This window comes from Sus scrofa, chromosome 8 (genome assembly GCF_054392235.1).
Source record: "Sus scrofa isolate SSC_HxYL_T2T_F1_AM1 chromosome 8, Sscrofa_HxYL_maternal_Yorkshire_Landrace_v2.0, whole genome shotgun sequence".
Classification (NCBI taxonomy): domain Eukaryota; kingdom Metazoa; phylum Chordata; class Mammalia; order Artiodactyla; family Suidae; genus Sus; species Sus scrofa.
The window spans coordinates 8,981,727-9,001,397 of record NC_139390.1 but is presented as its reverse complement, the minus strand read 5'-3'; the positions used below and the strand labels follow the sequence as shown (position 1 = coordinate 9,001,397).

At 36.3% G+C, this 19,671-nt stretch overlaps 1 protein-coding gene across 50 annotated transcripts in view; it reads left to right on the top strand.

The window, feature by feature from the left end:
• Positions 1–19,671, top strand: part of RAB28 (RAB28, member RAS oncogene family) — a 561,352-nt gene that overhangs the window by 48,175 nt on the left and 493,506 nt on the right. For 4 of the 50 annotated variants that reach the window (XR_014811806.1, XR_014811805.1, XR_014811803.1 and 1 more), the window contains exon 5: positions 17,693–17,755. The exons of the other annotated variants lie outside the window; for them this stretch is intronic. The gene's annotated coding sequence lies outside the window, so the exon portion shown is untranslated. The remainder of the gene's footprint in view (positions 1–17,692; positions 17,756–19,671) is intronic. 50 annotated transcript variants of the gene reach the window in all.

Below are 19,671 nucleotides of genomic sequence, written 5' to 3'. Positions count from 1 at the left end.
CTCCTATATTTTTGACTCCTTTTCCTTATTTATTTATTGTTTAGTATTGCTATATATTTTCCTTTTTAATACTTCATTGGCATATCATGGTCTGTTGAACCTTTAGTAGTTTGTATTAAAAAATACTTATTGTGCTTAAATACTAGTTTTCAAAACATTTGAACAGATGTCACAGTCTTTTAAGAACAGTTCAAGTCTTTTTGCCATAAAGACTCACTTAACAAAACAGTGAGGTGAGAGTATACAAAAAACCCAAAGAAGTTTTTATAATTAATTGGCCTAGAGTGAGACAGAAGTGTCATTTTATTTTTATTTATTTATTTATGTATGTATTTATTCATCTTTTTAGGGCCACACCTACGCCTCATGGAGGTTCCCAGGCTAGGGGTCTAATCAGAGCTCTAGCTGCTGGCCTACTCCAGGGCCACAGCAACATCAGATCCAAGCTGCATCTGCGACCTACACCACAGCTTCACAGCAACGCCAGAGCCTCAACCCACTGAGCGAAGCCCGGGGTCGAACCCTCAACCCCATGGTTCCCAGTTGGATTCGTTTCTGCTGCGCTGCAACGGGAACTCCAGAAGTGTCATTTTATTTAATTAATTAATTTATTTTTTTGCTATTTCTTTGGGCCGCTCCCACGGCATATGGAGGTTCCCAGGCTAGGGGTCCAATCGGAGCTGTAGCCACCGACCTACGCCAGAGCCACGGCAACTTGGGATCCGAGCCACGTCTGCAACCTACACCACAGCTCACGGCAACGCCGGATCGTTAACCGACTGAGCAAGGGCAGGGACTGAACCCGCAACCTCATGGTTCCTAGTCGGATTCATTAACCACTGCGCCACGACGGGAACTCCCAGAAGTGTCATTTTAAATGAGCATGATGACAAAGGCATATGAGAAGTGTTTGACAGCCAACATTGAGACGCATTTTCACATTATGCTCTAGATGTGTAGTGTAATATGATATGATCAATTCTAAAGTGGGGTCGTAAACTTGTTTTTGGCAACTTTAAAGTTTGAACACCTGCTTCAGTGACATGTGATTCTTCATTGGAATTGGTTTGTGTGTCTTTTGTTTTCAGCGTGTTTGTTTACTATCAGAGGTGGTATATTTTTGATTTTTGAAGTTGACTTTTTTTGTTGGCAGTAGGCAGAATTATTTAACCATTCAGGTGAATCGATGCCACCTTTGGCCTGAAATGAGATTTTATTATAATGCTTTATTTCCTTTTGAGACACATATATAAAAGATAATGTAATAATAATGGTTGACTGAATTATGCCAAATGGAGAGGTCCAAAGATACTATTACATTTTAGTAAAATATATTATTAGTGAAATAACTTTTTAAAGTATAAGATTACTATTGATATGGTTGTTTAAAAAATCACTTTTATTTATACATGTATTTATATCTCACATTGAAGTATTACCATAGTGAATTATTTAAAATATATCACTTGTATAATACATTGTAAGGCATTGGTTTAAAACTGAATACCAAAGATGGTTGTGTAGTTTTGTTTTCTTTATTCCATCTTCTTCCCTACCCCTGCCATTTATATTCATAATTATAATTTAATATATTGAAACCATGAGCTGAATTCTTTGTCAGTGGAGATGACTGTTTTCTCTGTTTGCAGTTAAGTTCACTCTTTTCTTAGGATCTCTTTTTTAATCATTAAAGAGTGGAGTTCCCGTTGTGGCTCAGAGATAAATGAATCCTACTAGGAACCATGAGGTTGTGGGTTTGATCCCTGGCCTCGCTCAGTGGGTCAAGGATCCGGTGTTGCTGTGAGCTGTGGTGTGGGTCGCAGATGCAGCATGGATCTTGAGTTGCTATGGCTGTGGTGTAGGCCGGCAGCTACAGCTCCAATTGGACCCCTAGCCTGGGAATCTCCGTATTCCGCAAGTGTGGCCCTAGAAAAGACAAAGAGACCAAAAAAAAAAAAAAAAAAAGATTACTGATCGCTATTTGATGTTTTAATAAGAATACATGAAAATTGATTAAGTTTTACATTTAGTCTTAGGTTCAGGAATGAAGTCTTCCTCTTTCAAAAGAAGTTTTTTGTTTCAAATTATCTGCACTTGTGCCTTTTCCTTAAGTAGTTCCTTTTTTTTTTTTTTTTTAGAGGACGCATTTTTCCTTTTGGTTGGTTTTCTTATTTATTTATTGGTTTGTCAGTATACTGGGCTAGCACTGTCTTCAGTTTCCTCTTATATTTTAAAGTGTTCATTTATGAGTGCCTTTGTGGTACCAAGCATGATGGTAGGGGCGACAGTATGACAGTGTTATCCTAGAATAATGTACCTTTTTTTTTTTCTTGTCTTTTTGCTTTTTCTAGGGCTGCTCCCGCGGCATATGGAGGTTCCCAGCCTAGGGGTCTAATCAGAGCTGTAGCCGCTGGCCTACGCCTGAGCCACAGCAATGGGGGATCTGAGCTGCGTCTGGGACCTACACCACAGCTCACGGCAACACCAGATCCTTAACCCACTCACTGAGCAAGGCCAGGGATGGAACCCGTAACCTCATGGTTCCTAGTTGGATTCATTAACCGCTGCGCCACGATGGGAACTCCCTAGAATAATGTACTTGATTTCCAGGAGGACTTTACAGCAGAAGCGAATACTTAAACAGAATTTTTTTTTTTTTTTTTTTTTTTTTGTCTTTTTAGGACTGCACCCGCGGCATATGGAGGTTCTCAGGCTAGGCGTCAAATAAGAGCTGCAGCTGCTGGCCTACACCACAGCCATAGTAACAGCAACATGGGATCTGATCCGTGTCTGAGACCTACACTATAGCTCATGGCAACACTGGATCCTTAACCCACTGAGCGAGGCCAGGGATCAAACCTGCGTGCTCATGGATGCTAGTCAGATTTGTTTCTGCTGAGTCACGACAGGAACTTAAACAGAATCTTAAGGGGTGTGCGGGAGTGTGCCATGCAGAGAAGGGCAAGAAATAATAGTGCAGGAATAAGAAAAAGAATGAATAAAGCTTTAGAAGCTAGGAAATAGTCTGAAATACAAGGGGAATTTGTAACATTTTGTCATAGCTGGAGCATAGGGTGCAAGGCAGGAGAAGTTGAGAAAGAGTCAGTATTTTAATGAGTTTGGATTTTCTCCTATGAGCTATAGAAAGCCACTAAGGGATTTTAAGCAGAAGATTTGAGCAGTGGTGTAGGGCAACTGTCAGCAAACTGTATATAGCCCATGCTGCTTTTTTGTATAGCCCACCTACCTAAGAATGGTTTTTGCATCTTTAAATGGTTGGAAGAAAATCAAAAGAAGGATAATATTTCCCGACACCTGAAAATTATATGAAAATTAAATTTTAGTGTCCATAAATAGTTTTATTGGAACAGAACCACATTCATCTGTTTACATCTTGTCTATGACTGCTTTTTCACTACAACGGCGGAGTTGAGTAGCTGCTGTGAAGAACATATGACCTGCAGAGCCTGCAATATTTACTGTCTGGCCCTTCACAGAGAACGTTTGCCAACACCTGATCTAAATACGCCAAGTAAAGTGTAGAGAGAGAATGGATGGAAGATCAGGACCCACCAGACCACCTGTATACTGCCTATAAGAAATCCACTTTATTATTTTCTAAGGAAATCTACTTTAGACATGAAGATATAGATCGTTTAAAAGCAGAAGGATAGAAAAGGTATATTCTGTAATTCAGTCATCAAAAGAAAGTTGAAATAGCTGTATTAATACCAGAAACAAGGAATTTAGCAGGAATAAAGAAGGACATTACATGATGATCACAGAGTCAACTCACAAAAAAGGCAAAATAATCCTAAATACATATAAAACCACCAACAGAACTTCTAAATGCTTAAAGTAAAAACTGATAGAACGCAGAAGAAAAAGACAGATCCATTCTTGCCGTTAAGACTTCAGCACTTCTCTCGATACCGATAGGACGTGTAGAAAATAGAGAGTAAAGATGTAGAGACATGAACGACATCAACCAGCTGCACGTAACTGACATTTACAGTACACTTAATCTGACAACAGCAGAACACACACTGCTTTTTGGTGCACATGGAACAAGAGAGACCATATTCTGGCCTATAAAAAAAGATTTAACAGAAAGAATTGAATATGTTCTCTTACAATAATGGAATTAAACTAGAAATCTGTACCATAAAGATATCTGTGGAGTTTCCGTCATGGCTCAGTGGTAAAGAACCCAGTTGGAATCCATGAGGATCCGGGTTCGATCCCTGGCCTCACTCAGTGGGTTAAGGATCTAGTGTTAACTGTGAGCTGTGGTGTAGGTCACAGACGTGGCTCAGGTCCCATGTTGCTGTGGCTGTGATGTAGGCAAGTAGCTGCAGCTCCTATTCAACCCCTAACCTGGGAATGTCCATATGCCATGAGTGTGGCACTAAAAAGACAAAAAAAAAAAAAAAAAAAAAAAAGACAACAAAAAAAAGGAAAAGATATTTGTACCCCAAATTGTTTGGAAATTAAAACAGCTTACTTCTAAATAAGCTATAGATCAATTAGGAAGTCATAAAAAATATTTTGAATTGAACAAAAATGAAAGCACAGCATATCAAAATTTGTGGGATGCCACTAAAGTGTTTAGAGGAGAAATGTTTAGTGTTGTTAAATGCTTATATTTGGAAAGAAAAGAAATACTCAACCTCAGTGACCTAAGCTTTCACCTCAAGATAGCAGAGGATGAAGGGCACATTATACCTAAAGCAAGCAGAAGAGAGGAAAAAGTAAAGCTAAAAGTGGGAATAAAAGACAATAGAGAAATCAATGAAGTCAAAAGCTGGCCCTTTGAAAAGTTCAGTAAAATTGATAAACTTCTGGCAAAACTGAGCATGAAAAAGAGAGAAGATACAAATTACAGTATCAGGAATGAAAGGGGAACTTACTCTAAGTCCTATGGATATTAAAAGGAGAGTAGGAAATACAGTGAAAAGTTTTGCTTCCATAAATTTGACAGTTTAGATTAAAGGAACAAATTCCTTTAAAGATACAAACTATTTGAGTTTCCTCAAGAAGAAATAGATAACCTGAATATTGCTATATTTGTGAAAAAATAAACAAACCCTGACTATATAATTTTAAATGTTTTCATAAAGAAAAGTACAGGCCCATGTGGTGAATTCTACCAAACATGTATTGAAGAAATTATGGCAATTGTATTTAAATCCTTCCAGAACACCAAAGAAGATAGAATACTTCTCATTTTATAACAACAGCATTAGTCTAATACTGAACCCAGAAAATGACACCATAAGAACACTGCAGACTAATATCTCTTATGAACATAGACTCGCACAAGAAATCCTTAACGAGATATTAACAAATTGAATTTAGCAATATATAAAAAGGATACTATGTCATGACTGAGTAGGATTTATTCTAGAAATGCAAGGCTGGTTCAGTACTCAAAATCAATTAATATAATCTGCTATATCAATAGGCTAAAAAAGAAAAGCCATTTGATGACCTCAATGAATGCATAAAAAGCATTTGATGAAATTTAACATCCATTCATGGTATTAAAAAAACAAACCTCTGCACAGACTAGGAAAGAGAGGTAACTTCAACCTGATAAATGGTATCTATGAAAAACCTGCAGTTAACATCATACTTGACAGTGAATGAGTGAATGCTTTCCTCCTAAGATCAGGTACGAGTTTAGGACATCCACTCTTACCACTCCTCTTTTCAACATCATTCTTTAAGTCTTAGATGCTGTAAAACAGTAAGGAAAAACATATATAAGACAAGAAATACCAAGTTATTAGATGATATGAATAGCTACATCAAAAATCCCTGTGTTGAGAAAATTATACAATTTTAATATAAGGCATAAATAAATATAAGACCCAAATAAAAGAAGGCAACTCCCATGTTCAAGGATGCAGAGACTCAGTATTATAGAGATACCAGTTTATCTTAAATTGATTTATTAATTCAGCATAATTTCAAACAAAGCCCAGTGCCGTTTGTGTGTTGTATTTAAGCAAACTGAGTCTACTGCCTATGTGATGGATGAAGGGCCAAGGGTAGTCAGCATGTTCCTGGATTATAGGCGAGGAGCATTTGACATGCCACTGATAAAAGCTTTCTATACATAGCTGTGGTAGAGACAACGTAGAATTCAAGGAAACAGAATAGAGATGCGGAAACAAGCCTGCACATGAAGGGAATTTTGATGTTGTAATGGAAGTGGCACTGAAGATTTTTGAGAAAGAGGAAAATGTTTAATAAGTAATTCTGAGATATTTGTTTATTTTTATGGAGGAAAAGAAAATGGTGCCTGTATTGCTCCCATACACAGAAATTAATTCCAAATGGGTTAAAGGCTGAAATGTTAATGGCACAACTTTTTATTTTATTTTATTTGTTTATTTATTTTTGTCTTTGTGCCATTTCTTGGGCCGCTCCCGCGGCATATGTAGGTTCCCAGGCTAGGGGTCGAATCGGAGCTGTAGCTGCCAGCCTACACCAGAGCCACAGCAACGCGGGATCCGAGCCGCGTCTGCAACCTACACCACAGCTCACGGCAATGCCAGATCCTTAACCCACTGAGCAAGGGCAGGGATTGAACCCGCAACCTCATGGTTCCTAGTCGGATTTGTTAACCACTATGCCATGACGGGAACTCCCTGGCACAACTTTTTAGAAGGAAAAAATGAAGTGATATATTTCTTATCTTGGAATATGGAAGGATTTCTTAAACAAGATGTAATTGCTAAATTTAAATGTTGAATGTATCAAGTACGTAAGATAAACACATTTGTTTGTATCAAGTGACACATTAAATGATTCAAAAAGATAAACTGGGAGAAGGTATGTGTAACACCAATAACTGAAAAAAGATTATTATACTTTTACAAATTTACAAGAAAGACAATTCAGTAGAAAAAGGGACATAAAACATGAAAGGGGATTTCACAGAAGAGGGACAAAGAGGCCGAAGATGTGTGAAAATAAGTGCAGTCTCATCACTAATCAAGGACATGCAAAATAAGACCACAGGTAGGTAATAAGGTACAAGTCAAGAAGTGATAAAGAATGTGAATCTACAGGAATTCATACCCACTGCTGGGTATGAATGGATTATAAGTTGGTGTAACTACTTTGAAAATAATTTGGCATTATTCTTTAAAGTTGAATACTCATAGACCCTGATTTTCAACAGTTTTACTCCACTGACCATTTTAAACAGACTGCTGTGCTTATATATCAGGTGACAGGTACTGACAATGGTCATGGTGCTTCATTGTTGGTAATAGCTAACAACTGGGAAGAGTTTGAGTATTGGTTAGTCAGTTGGAGAAAAGATACATAAATTGTGGTGTGCTCATACAAAGGCTATATTATATGGCCGTGAAAGTAAGTAAGCTATTCCATTTGGGATGACCTGAATGAAACAATGTCATCTGAAAAAAAGAAGTCTCGGAAGACTGCGTGCAGACAGAGACAGTGGTGTGCGGGTTAAGAATGCATTCTCTGGAGCTGGACTCCCTGGGCTTGGGTTCTGGCTCTACTCCTTTTAGAGTGAATCCTTATATAAGTCATTCATCCACTCTATGCTTTAGTTTTTTCATCTGTCAAATAGTGGTGGTTGTGAAGATTAAATGATTTAATATGTGTAAAATGCCTGTAAGTCAGCATGGTGATATATATGTGTTAGCTCTTGTTACTCTGAATTCTGTTATTTATTGGGAAATTTTGTTATTACTGTTTACTTTTTGTTGTTATTTTAAATCATGTTTTATCATTCCTCCTCTCCCAGTGGATCTAATATATGGTCATTGAGGGCAACTGGAAAATAGGGGAAAATATGAAAAACAATTACATAACCATAGTATAATTGCCAATTGAAGCAGTTCTTGCTACGGCTTCTGTTCCTTGCAAGATCCCATTATATACTAGTGTCTAGAGAAGGCAAGTTCTTTTTTTCATATAAATGTATGTATGAAAAAGGCATAAGTGAACTTGGACTTTATTATACTATCTGTTTATCTTTCATGCAGAACTTTGCAAATAAACCTATGTAGTGCTGTGCCAGTGTGAAATTCTCTAGTAAGAATTATTGTGGAGACTGCCTGAAACGTGAATCAAAACGAGAAAAGTCAATAAGCAATAAAAGTTACAAACAGTTACGCTAAAAACAGTAGAAAGTGGGAAAAGGAAGATAAATTTCACAAAGAAATACAAAAACTAGGGAAAATGTTAAACTGCACTGAGGTTTTAAGATTTATATTAGAAATTTGTTTGATAATTCCCTTTTTCTTTATGTGTTTGTGGAACCCAGTGATTTTCAGGCAGTTATATTTTCTAAGAAGTTTGGTTTAAGAATCTCCAAAGTTGAAATCAAGTTCTGGTAATTTTTTATTTTTGTGCATTAGCGATTCTTCTAATACAGTATGATTTACTGTGTGATCATAGAAAGACAGCATTAGTGAGTATACATGGCAGGGTAAAATTAAACATATGCTCACAATCAAATTAATGTATTTCATCTGTCTTCAACTAATAACAATCTGTCATGTTATCTATCTGAGTAGGGGCATAAACAGTTTATTTTGTGTTTGGAGTAACTTCCTGGAGGTAGTTAATGTGACAAGTAGTTTGTTTGAATTGAGTATAACCAGATCAACACTCTAGATGTTTCCTTGATAACCTAAAAATTACTGTGAAAATCCATACAAGTGCTATATTTGTATTTTGCTTAAGTTAGACAACGATGTATTTTACAATGATTTCAGAGAATATTCTGTTTCTGCCATCATTATACTAAGAAGCATAAATAGTTTATTCTTGTAATGCTTTCTTCCCTTTGACAAGGAATAGATAGTAATTAAAAGGTTAGTATTATACAATACTTATCATTTTTAAAAAGAACATGAAGTAATATATTTTCTCTTTTTTTGAAGTAAATTTTATTGGAATATAGTTGCTTACAAAGTTGTATTAATTTCATGTGTACAACAAAGTAAATCAGTTATACATATATCCATTCCTTTTCAGATTCTTTTCCCATGTAAGTTATCACACAGTATTGAAGAATTTACCCTGAGCTATACAGTAGGTCTTTGTTTCCTATCTATTCTATATATTTATATTCTATATCTATATTCTAATTTATCTCTCCCCCAATCATGTTTCTCCATTGGTAACCATAAATTTGTTTTCAAAATCCGTGAGTCTGTTTCTGTTCTGTGAGTTCATTTTGGTTTAAATGAAAAAGTCGTTTATTATAGAATATTATAGCATGTTGAAAAATGAATATTTAGGAAAACAGGAATATTGTAAACTCTTAGGTCATTATAAAAATAATATAGAAACTTTTGTAATGTTTTTCAGAAATTAAAACATTGACTTAAAATTTTGTATTCGTTTGATCAGTAGGTCTGATTATTATATGTTTGATATATAGTTTTTAAGCTATTTATTACATTTGGTACCATACCTTTGAAAACCGTATTGTTCCTTATATTAATAATCCTATAAGTAGGTGCAATGGAGATCCTAAATATGAATGCCTGAATGCCAGTAAACAAATAGGACTTAAAAAGAGAAGTTGTCATATACTTGACTTATTAGCACTAGTGCGTATATTTTAGAAGTCAAAATATACACATAATTTTAAGCACATGTAAATCAAATTTAATAAATTATCAAGGGCATTTCACTTGTCATGTGTGGGCTAATCATGATGTATCGTTTTGAAATATGTAATTTCACAATTTGTACAGCAACAAACTTTGTGAAGGACTTTATATAATCAAGTGGTAAGGCAAAGAGTATCTTATTTTATAATGCTTTTGTAATGAGAACTTCAGTTTTATGATTTACTGTTATTAATGAATACTTTTAAAGTACAATATGCAGTAGCCAGGTATATAATGGTTCACTTTTTTTTTTTTAGGGCCGCACCCACAGTATATGGGGAGTTCCCAGGCTAGGAGTCAATTTGTAGCTGCAGCTGCTAGACTATGCCACAGACACAGCAATGCAGAATCTGAGCTGCGTCTGCGACCTACACAACAGCAACACTGGATCCTTGACCCACTGAGCGAGGCCAGGGATTGAACCCAGATCCTCATGGATCCTAGTCGGGATCGTTAACTGCTGAGCCACGAAGGGAACTCCCTGGTTCACTTTTTAAAATAATAGTAGGCATTTAAAGTGTGTATATCTTTATTCTTTTAATTAAAGCTAAATAAAAGACTGTAAAGTGATCATCCCCAAAGCTGATGTTCCTTCATCTTTGTGAGACACTAACTGGGTTTGGAACCACATGGCTCATCTCTAATTCTGGTTCCGTAGATGATTAACAGCGGGGCATTCGTTCAGTCACTCTGAGCCTCAGGTTTCTTGTGTATGAAATTAAATTAATGCTTAACCTGTTTGCCAAGGTTATTATGAGGCTCCAAAGTATTTTGTACATTTTGAAACAGACTTGAGGTTGCTTTAGAAATCTCAAGTGGTTTCTTTGCATCTGTTTCGCCCTCCTGGATCCTTTCTCTTCAGAGTAGCCAGGGTAGTTTTTTCAAAGTGCAGCTATCTCATTGTGCCATTGCTTACAGCCTTCCAGTGGCTTTGCATTGCTGTATTTGAGTAATAGCCTCATGTCCCCCTTTGCTCATTATGTTTGTTTTTCTCAGCTGTACACATATTCCTTTTCTAGATCTTGTCCTGTTTTTCCAGTGAGGTTGTTTCTCCTCCAAACTCCTCTTAACTTAGTTGGTTTATTCTCATCTTTCAGATCTCAGATCAAAGAGGGCTTTCAGGAGTTCCCTAGTGGCTCAGCTGGTTAAGGATCTGGCTTTGATACTGCTGTGGTTTGGGTTTGATCCCTAGCCCCATGCTGTGGGCATGGCCAGTAAAAAGAATTCTTCCATAGCTGCCGTATAAAGTTGTCCCAGTTGCCATTTTCCTTCCTGTCCCTCCATTAGCACCCCCTCAGCAGTTTCTATAATTGTTATACAGACATGTTTAGTTATGTGTTTATTTGTTTATCAGTCTTTCTCCTTCATTAATGTGAGAGGAGGGATAGTGTCTGTTCTCTTCTCTGATTTGTTGCTTGTGCTTGACACATAATAGGTGTTTATATTTATTTAATCAATGAATTTTAAGGTATTGTTTTACTTCCCTTAAAGAAAGTACCTGAACTATTTTTTTTGTAGCCTGCGATTTTTGCAACTACGTAATTAATCTGCATCATCTTTAGGTTGACTCATATTCAGTGCAGTGACTGTAATGGCTTTTGGAGAAAGAATAATCAATTGCACATGTATAAAACTGGCCATCTTCTGTTTTTAGAGTTATCATATAGATAATGGCAACTATTTATGTGTAAAAGATGACTGAACAGAAAAAAACCATCATATTTCTGAAATCTGGGAGTGCAACTTTTTTTGTCATTTGTAATTTTCTTTTGAGTAATCTCAAACTTAGAAACAAAAGTTGTCACTATGTAGTTACTGAAGGTGCTTTGAAGCCAGCAGGGGAAAATTGAAGGTCTTCCAGTATATGTCACCCACAAGGATTTCCTTTTTGTGCTTCCATTTTTGCTCAGGTGAATATGTGAAGTAAGGTGGGTGAAAAGTGTTACTTGCACACATGTGAACTTAACATCCCACACAGGACCCTCATGTGCCAGTCCTGCTGATTTCACCAGCTCCTGGAAGCCAGGCTCTTTCAGATGCTTTTTGCACACATTGCTTTGGCAAAGAATGTCCATCCTCTCTGCCTCCGAGGTTAATTTTTCCTCATCCTTTAGGAGTTAGCTGAAGCACCATCTTCTCTGTGAGATCTTTCCTGTCCTCCTATCAAAGTTTAGAAATTTCTTTTCTCTACTACTCTTGTAATTTGTCTTATACAGACCACTGTCGTTCTCTTGGTCTTAGAATTTCATGGTGTGGTATCTTTCTTCATGTGTTCCTCTCATTCTTCGCAGTGCTAAGCAGTTAGCGCTCAGGAGGCGCTGGGCAAGAAGTTTATCAATAAAGGAATGGGTAGACAAATGACAGTAACAGTAACTAATACTTGTTGAGTATGTGGCAGTCACACACTGTGTACCTTACTGTATACAGTCATTGTTTTATGTGCTTTATATGTATTTAGTTACTTTATCTATTACAATCATATTGTGAGGTAGGTCCTGCTATTGTCCCTATTTTGTAGATGAGAAAACTGAGACAAAGAGAGATTGATTGCTCCAACTTCCACAAACAGTAACAGAACAAGGAATCAAACCCAGGCGTTTTGGCTCCGGAGACTGCATTCTTTACTACCATGTCCTACTTCCTTTCAAAGTAAATCGGTGAATTGTTGAAGAACCATAATTTCTTCTACATTTGCCATAATGCAAACAGTTGAGAAGTTCAGAAAAGTTATTTCTTGTATGAGACTAGTGATTGCATATAATCTACCACTCTAGATGGTAAAATAGTAACAAAGATCATCTATTGGGATATGAAAAAAATTGCTATAATGACACTTTCCTTATGATAATATTCAACATAATGTGATTTTTATCAGAATTGTGTGTTGTTCATTAACACCATTTACTTTCTGTTGCCCATCAGAATTTGTTTCTCTGTCCTAATATACAGACCACTTTAGCCTGGAAGTTATCAAAGTAAATAAATTTTGAACCATCAGTTTAGGGAGTTAGTGTTCCATTGGTATCAGCAGGGCCGGATGAAGGAAGAAAATGACAGCTTTAGATTCAGAATTCTAATTTGTTGCTTCTAAATCAAAGCTTTGTACTTCCATGAAACCAAAACAAAGTATTTTAAAAATATGTCATATGAAAATACTTGTGAATGAAATGATACATAGTATTTTTTTATTTTTATTTTTTTATTTTCCCACTGTACAGCAAGGGGATCAAGTTATCCTTACATGTATACATTACAATTACATTTTTTTCCCCACCCTTTGTTCTGTTGCAACATGAGTATCTAGACATAGTTCTCAATGGTACTCAGCAGGATCTCCTTGTAAATCTATTCTAAGTTGTGTCTGATAAGCCCAAGTTCCTGATCCCTCCCACTCCCTCCCCCTCCCATCAGGCAGCCACAAGTCTTTTCTCCAAGTCTATGATTTTCTTTTCTGAGGAGATGTTCATTTGTGCTGGATATTAGATTCCAGTTATAAGTGATATCATATGGTATTTGTCTTTGTCTTTCTGGCTCATTTCACTCAGTATGAGATTCTCTAGTTCCATCCATGTTGCTGCAAATGGCATTGTGTCATTCTTTTTGATGGCTGAATAATATTCCATTGTGTATATATACCACATCTTCCGAATCCAGTCACCTGTCGATGGACATTTGGGTTGTTTCCACGTCCTGGCTATTGTGAATAGTGCTGCAATGAACATGCGGGTGCATGTGTCTCTTTTAAGTAGAGTTTTGTCTGGATAGATGCCCAAGAGTGGGATTGCAGGGTCATATGGAAGTTCTATGTATAGATTTCTAAGGTATCTATCTCCAAACTGTTCTCCATAGTGGCTATACCAGTTTACATTCCCACCAACAGTGCAGGAGGGTTCCCTTTTCTCCACAGCTCCTCCAGCACTTGTTATTTGTGGATTTATTAATGATGGCCATTCTGACTGGTGTGAGGTGGTGTCTCATGGTAGTTTTGATTTGCATTTCTCTTATAATCAACAATGTTGAGCATTTTTTCATGTGTTTGCTGGCCATCTGTATATCTTCCTTGGAGAAAGATACATAGTATTTTTTATTTGCTTTAAAATAATCTAAGAGTAGGGATGTGGATAATACAAGATTGGTCACGACTTGATAATTGTTTAGGCATCTTTATGTCTTCCAACAAAATGTATTGACAAAGAAGAATGCATGTTTGTTTTTACACTATTTTTCATGTATTACTTGAGCCACTTAATGGCAGAAGAAAGAACATTTCTCCAGTAGTTTGTGTTTTTTTTTTTCTTTCTGTTTCTGTAACTAAAAATGCAAAGGAGGCCTCTCAATTTATAATTAAATTTAATGTAATTTTTGATTATTTCATTGAATATGACCAATTACATTATTTTTTAATAATTTTGGTTATTTTGAATAACCAAAATATCAGATAATTGTAATGCTTAGATTTTATTATCCTGTTAATTATAACTTCAAGATACCATTAGTTAACAACTCAAGACCCAGTATATACTCAGGGAGAGGTTTATTGTTTATAAGACTGATATAAATCTATATTATTTTATATTAATTGAGGTAATCTATATTAGTTAAGGTAATGCTAGATGGTATAAACAGATAGTCCCTAAAGTTCCAATATTTTAGCACAGTAGAAATATATTTCTTGTTTATGTAGAGACCAAAACCAGGTACTACTTATTAGTAGTGGGTCGTCTCCTTTTCAGGAATCCAAATTCCTCCCATTTTCTGGAAGTGCTGTTTTCAGCAAATAGCTTCCTGGGTTTCCATGAAAAGGACAGTAAGGACTACCGCACATGGAAGGTTTTTATAGGTCGGCTCTAGAGGTGGGTGTCATTTCCTCATTACACTGGTCAGAAGTTAGTCTTGTGACCACACCTAAGCTCAAGCCAAGCTGGAAAATGTAGTGTAGGCTGATGACTACTTATCCAGTCTGCTCATTTTATCCTTATATATTATTTTACTCTCCTTTTTGTCAACAGCAGTGAAGAATCTTAGATGTCATCCTATTTAGAAGCTGACAAGTTAGCCTGCTGTCACCCTGCATATTGGCAGAAGGCATGAGGCTCCTGGGTCAGAGAGGAAGGAGTTTATTACTCTCGGCATAGCTCAAGGATGAGCTCTGTGTTTGTGTTGGTTCCACTAGGACAGTGTGAGGGAACCCACATAGATGATTTGTATGCAGTGGTTTGTATCAGAGCGGATGAATCCTGAACTTAGGAAACCTGAATCTTTTATAATGGACTCCAAATAAACCTCTGAACTTTGCTCTGGAAGGAGATATTATCTTTATTATACCAAACGATGAATAAACTTATACTTTATCCCTAGGGAGATACTTTCTCTATGTGGGTTGTCTTACAAACATCCTTGAAAGAATAGTCCAAAGCAAAAGCTGTCATTTAAAAACTTTATTCTTCTCAACTTTAATTTTAAAAAATTTGGGTGTATTTCTCTTGCCATTTTTTTTTTTTTTTTGTCTTTTTCTATTTCTTGGGCCACTCCCACGGCATATGGAGGCTCCCAGGCTAGGGGTCGACTTGGAGCTGTAGCCACCGGCCTATGCCAGAGCCACAGCAACGCGGGATCCGAGCCGCGTCTGCAACCCACACCACAGCTCACGGCAACGCCGGATCGTCAACCCACTGAGCAAGGGCAGGGACCGAACCCGCAAGCCCATGGTTTCTAGTCGGACTCGTCAACCACCGCGCCACGACGGGAACCCCCATTTATTTTTTTTAAATTTTGTTATTTCATCTATAATGTTCTGCCAGTTTCTGCTGTACAGAAAGTTACCCAGTCACACATATACATACATTGTTTTTTGCACACTATCCTCCATCACGTCCCATCGCAAGTGACTGGATACATTTCCCTGTGCTACACAGCAGGATCTCATTGCCTATCCACTCCAAATGCAATAGTTTGCGTCTACCAACCCCAAACTCCCAGCCTGTCCTGCTCCCTCCATCTCCCGCTTGACAACCCCTAGTCTGTTCTTCGTGTCCATGAGTTTTTTTTTTTTTTCTTGCCGTTTATTTATGTGTATATACATATATAGTATGTTTACAGCATAGGAGTTTTCTTGTATGTAATTTTGTACTCTTTAATTTAAAATCCCGTACTCTTGTGTATTTTACTTGATAGTCTTTTTCTCAGCTTTATTGAGATATAATTGACATATAGCATGGGGTGGGTTTAAGGTGTAGAGTGTGTTGATTTGATACACTTATATATTGCATAATGATTTCTACCGTCATCACGTCATATAATATTTTTTGTGGTGAGAATATTTAATATTTAGCTTCTTTCAGGTATGTAATATAGTATTGTTCACTGTAATCACTGTGTGTACTTTAGAATCCCAGAACTTATTTATTTTATAATTGGCAGTTTGTATCCTTTGACTGACATCCCCTCATTTTCTCTAACCCTCACACCGTTCTCCTTTCTGTGAGTTTGGCTTTTTTAGATTCCACATATAAGTGATAACATACAGTACTTGTCTTTCTCTGTCTGACTTATTCCACTTATCATAATGCCCTCAGGTTTCATGTCTGTTGTCACAAATGGAAGGATTTCCTTCTTTCTCAAGGCTGAATAACTCTCCATTGTATATATGTGTGTATATCACATCTTCTTTATCCACTCATCTGTTGATGGACACTTAGGTTGTTTTCATGTCTTGGCTGTTGTGAATAATGATGCAGTAAACATGGGAGTGCAGATACCTCATTAAGATTCTGTTTTTATTTCCTTTGGTTATATACTTAGAGTGCTAGATCATATAGTAGTTCCGGTTTTAATTTTTTGAGGAACCATCATATTGTTTTCCATAGTGACTGTACCAGTTTACATCCCCACCTGCAGAAAGAGTTCTCTTTTCTCCATACCCTTACCAACCTTTGGTATCCTGTCTTTTTCATGGTAGTCATTCTAACAGGTGTGAGATGATAGCTCATTATGATTTTGATTTGCATTTCCCTGGTGATCAGTGATGTTGAGCATCTTCTCATATATCTATAGGCCATTTTTTATGTTTTCTTTCAAAAAATGCCTTTTTTTTTTTTTTGTCTTTTGTCCTTTTAGAGCCACGCTCGTGCCATATGGCGATTCCCAGGCTAGGGGTCTAATTGGAGCTGTAGCCGCCGGCCTACGCTGGAGCCACAGCAACACCAGATCCGAGTCGTGTCTGTGACCTACGCCACAGCGCATGGCAGTGCTGGATCCTTAGCCCACTGAGCGAGGCCAGGGATCGAACCTGCAACCTCATGGTTCCTAGTCGGATTTGTTTCCACTGTGCCACGATGCGAACTCCAAAAAAAGCTTATTTTTGAATTGAATTATTTATTTCATATAACTACTGAGTTTATGACTTCTTAATGTATTTTGGATACTAATCCTTTTGAATCAAATACGTGATTTGCAAATATTTTCTCCCATTCTGTAGGTTGCCTTTTCACTTTGTTGATGATTTCCTTTGCTGAAAGCTTTTTAATTATTATTTTTGGCCATGTTCATAGCATGTGGAAGTTCCTGGGTCAGGGATCAAACCTATACTATAGCAGTGATTTGAGCCACTGCAGTGACAATGCTGGATCCTTAACCTGCTGTGCCACAACTCTCTTGAAAGCTTTTAAATTCGATGTGGTCCCACTGTTTATTTTTGATTTAGTTGCCTTGCATTTGGTGTCAAATCCAAAAAAGCATCACCAAAACCACACTTACTGGTCTTTAAGTTCATGATTTTTAATGTCCAGAGAGTATTGTATTATGTGGTTATATCATAATTAACTTGTTTTTATTTTGGGACATCTATATTGCTTCCAGTATTTTTTTATATTATGAATAACTCTGAGGTGAATATCTTGATTTATAATTCTTATTATACATCCTTAATGTGTTCCTCAAGATAAACTCTTTTAAATTGTGTTACTTGGTCATAAAGTAGGGATGTTTGTAAGGCTCAGCACACCTTTTTGAATTGCTTTTAGGAAAGCCAGTAGTACCAGCTCTCATCAGCACTGGGTGTCTTCTCTCTTTTTCATTTTGAAAAGGTAAACTTCATTTTTTTTCCCCACTTGCATTTCCTTTGCGCAGTGAGATTGAATATGTTTTTATAGGCTTCTGTCAAATTTTTTAAAAGACCTTTAAGGTGGTCTAACATTCTGTAAAATGTAATTATTAGTTACATTTCTGAGAAAATGTTATTTCTTACTGGATTGTTAGTATGCCATGAAGCCCTGAAATGTGCTTTTGTTAGTGTCTCTTTCTTGTTATAACTCTGAATTATGAAATATAAAATACTGTAATTTGTATTTTTAAAGGTTATTAAACTAAAAATTGTACATGTTACTCAAGTTGTATTAAAATTCTTCTTGTTAGCCAAAATTAATTGCATTCTCTTAAGACTTCTCTTTTATGTACCATGTGATTTTTAAGAACATAGCAGATAGACTTAATATCTTGGTAACTTATTTTCCTCACTGCAGTTTCCTCTGCTTGGAAGGCTCTTCCCCAGGTTTCCTTGCTCCTTAGCTTTCTTAAGGTCTTTGACATACCTGTTTAAAATAGCACTTCCTCTAATGTACCTTTAAAAATTTTTTTCATAAAATATGTCAGCATTTGCCGTAGTGTAAAATTTACTTGTTGGTCTCTTTCCCTTCATTAAAATGAAAGCTCATTATTATATCTGTAGCACCTAGGACAGTGCCTGGACATAGTAGGCACTCAGATACATTTGTTGAGTGAATGAATGATCAATAAAGTGGTTATCCTTTGAAATGGTTAAGCACATGTGTAAACAGGGTGCAGTATGGTTGAGCTAAAAGAAACTGCATGTTACAGTGTTAATGCCTTTGTCCTTCAGTTGCTTAGCTAAGGATGTACACCAAAATGTTAACTGTATTTGTCTCTAATTGGCATTTTTTATATCATTTTCATAATTGTTTTTCTGAATATGTGGGAAATGTTGATGGATTAATGCAATTAGGAGATTTTAATTTCATTTTCAAAAATAAAATACAGGAACTAGCAAAATGGTGTGGTTCACTGAAGGACAAAAGGGAAATTAAATCATAGCAGTAAGAGTATCATCGCATGTATATTAGGTAAATACTGGATAATAATTTTAAAGACACTTCTAAAAAATAGGAGGAAGAATTTTTCAGTATCTCACTGTAATTTCATCTTCTGAGTTTACATTTCTGGATTATTTAGAATGAATTATTCTAGTAACTGAGTTCTAAATGTTGCTCACTAAATTTCTAACACAATAGGAAAACTTTGTATCAGGTTCTGTGAGAGCCTTTTCTGTATCTTCTGTCCCATTCACCAGAATCTCAATTTTTTAAAAATAACTTTTATTGTTCTTAATGGTCTTTTATGTTCATAGTATGGTTCGTGATGTTTTTAGGACCTGGATTGTATCTTTTTTATCTTTGGGTTTTCACTGCCTGCCACAGTGCTTAGTATATAACAGGTACTCAATAAATGTTTATTGAGTAATTTTTTTTTATCAGTTGATCAGTGATAGTCTCTTGTGGTTATCTTTGTTAGGAAAAAAAATTTTGCATGGTTAGTAAACCTCCCAATGCCATATAGATAAACTTATGTGGTAGTTAGAGTTGTGGAGCACGGGTACGGGAGGAGAGAAGAAAAAAGAAGGAAAAACACAGCAATGATAGACTATTCCATTAGAAAAGACAAATGCACACACATGGTTGAATGACAGACTTTATTTTTTTTCAGTTGGATGGTGATTTCTTTGGGGAATTTTCCTAGTGACATGATTTGTTCTTACTCTTGTTGAATTAGGAAAGTATTTTAACTTCAATATTTTGATAAACTAGATGTATAAATGTCAGTGCTAATAGCTTAGTATTTTAGTCTTCTACAAATTGATGCCTGTGGTATCTGGACGTTTTTTTGGCCTCTTCTTGTAAATAAGGTCTCAGTGATGTTTAAGGAACAG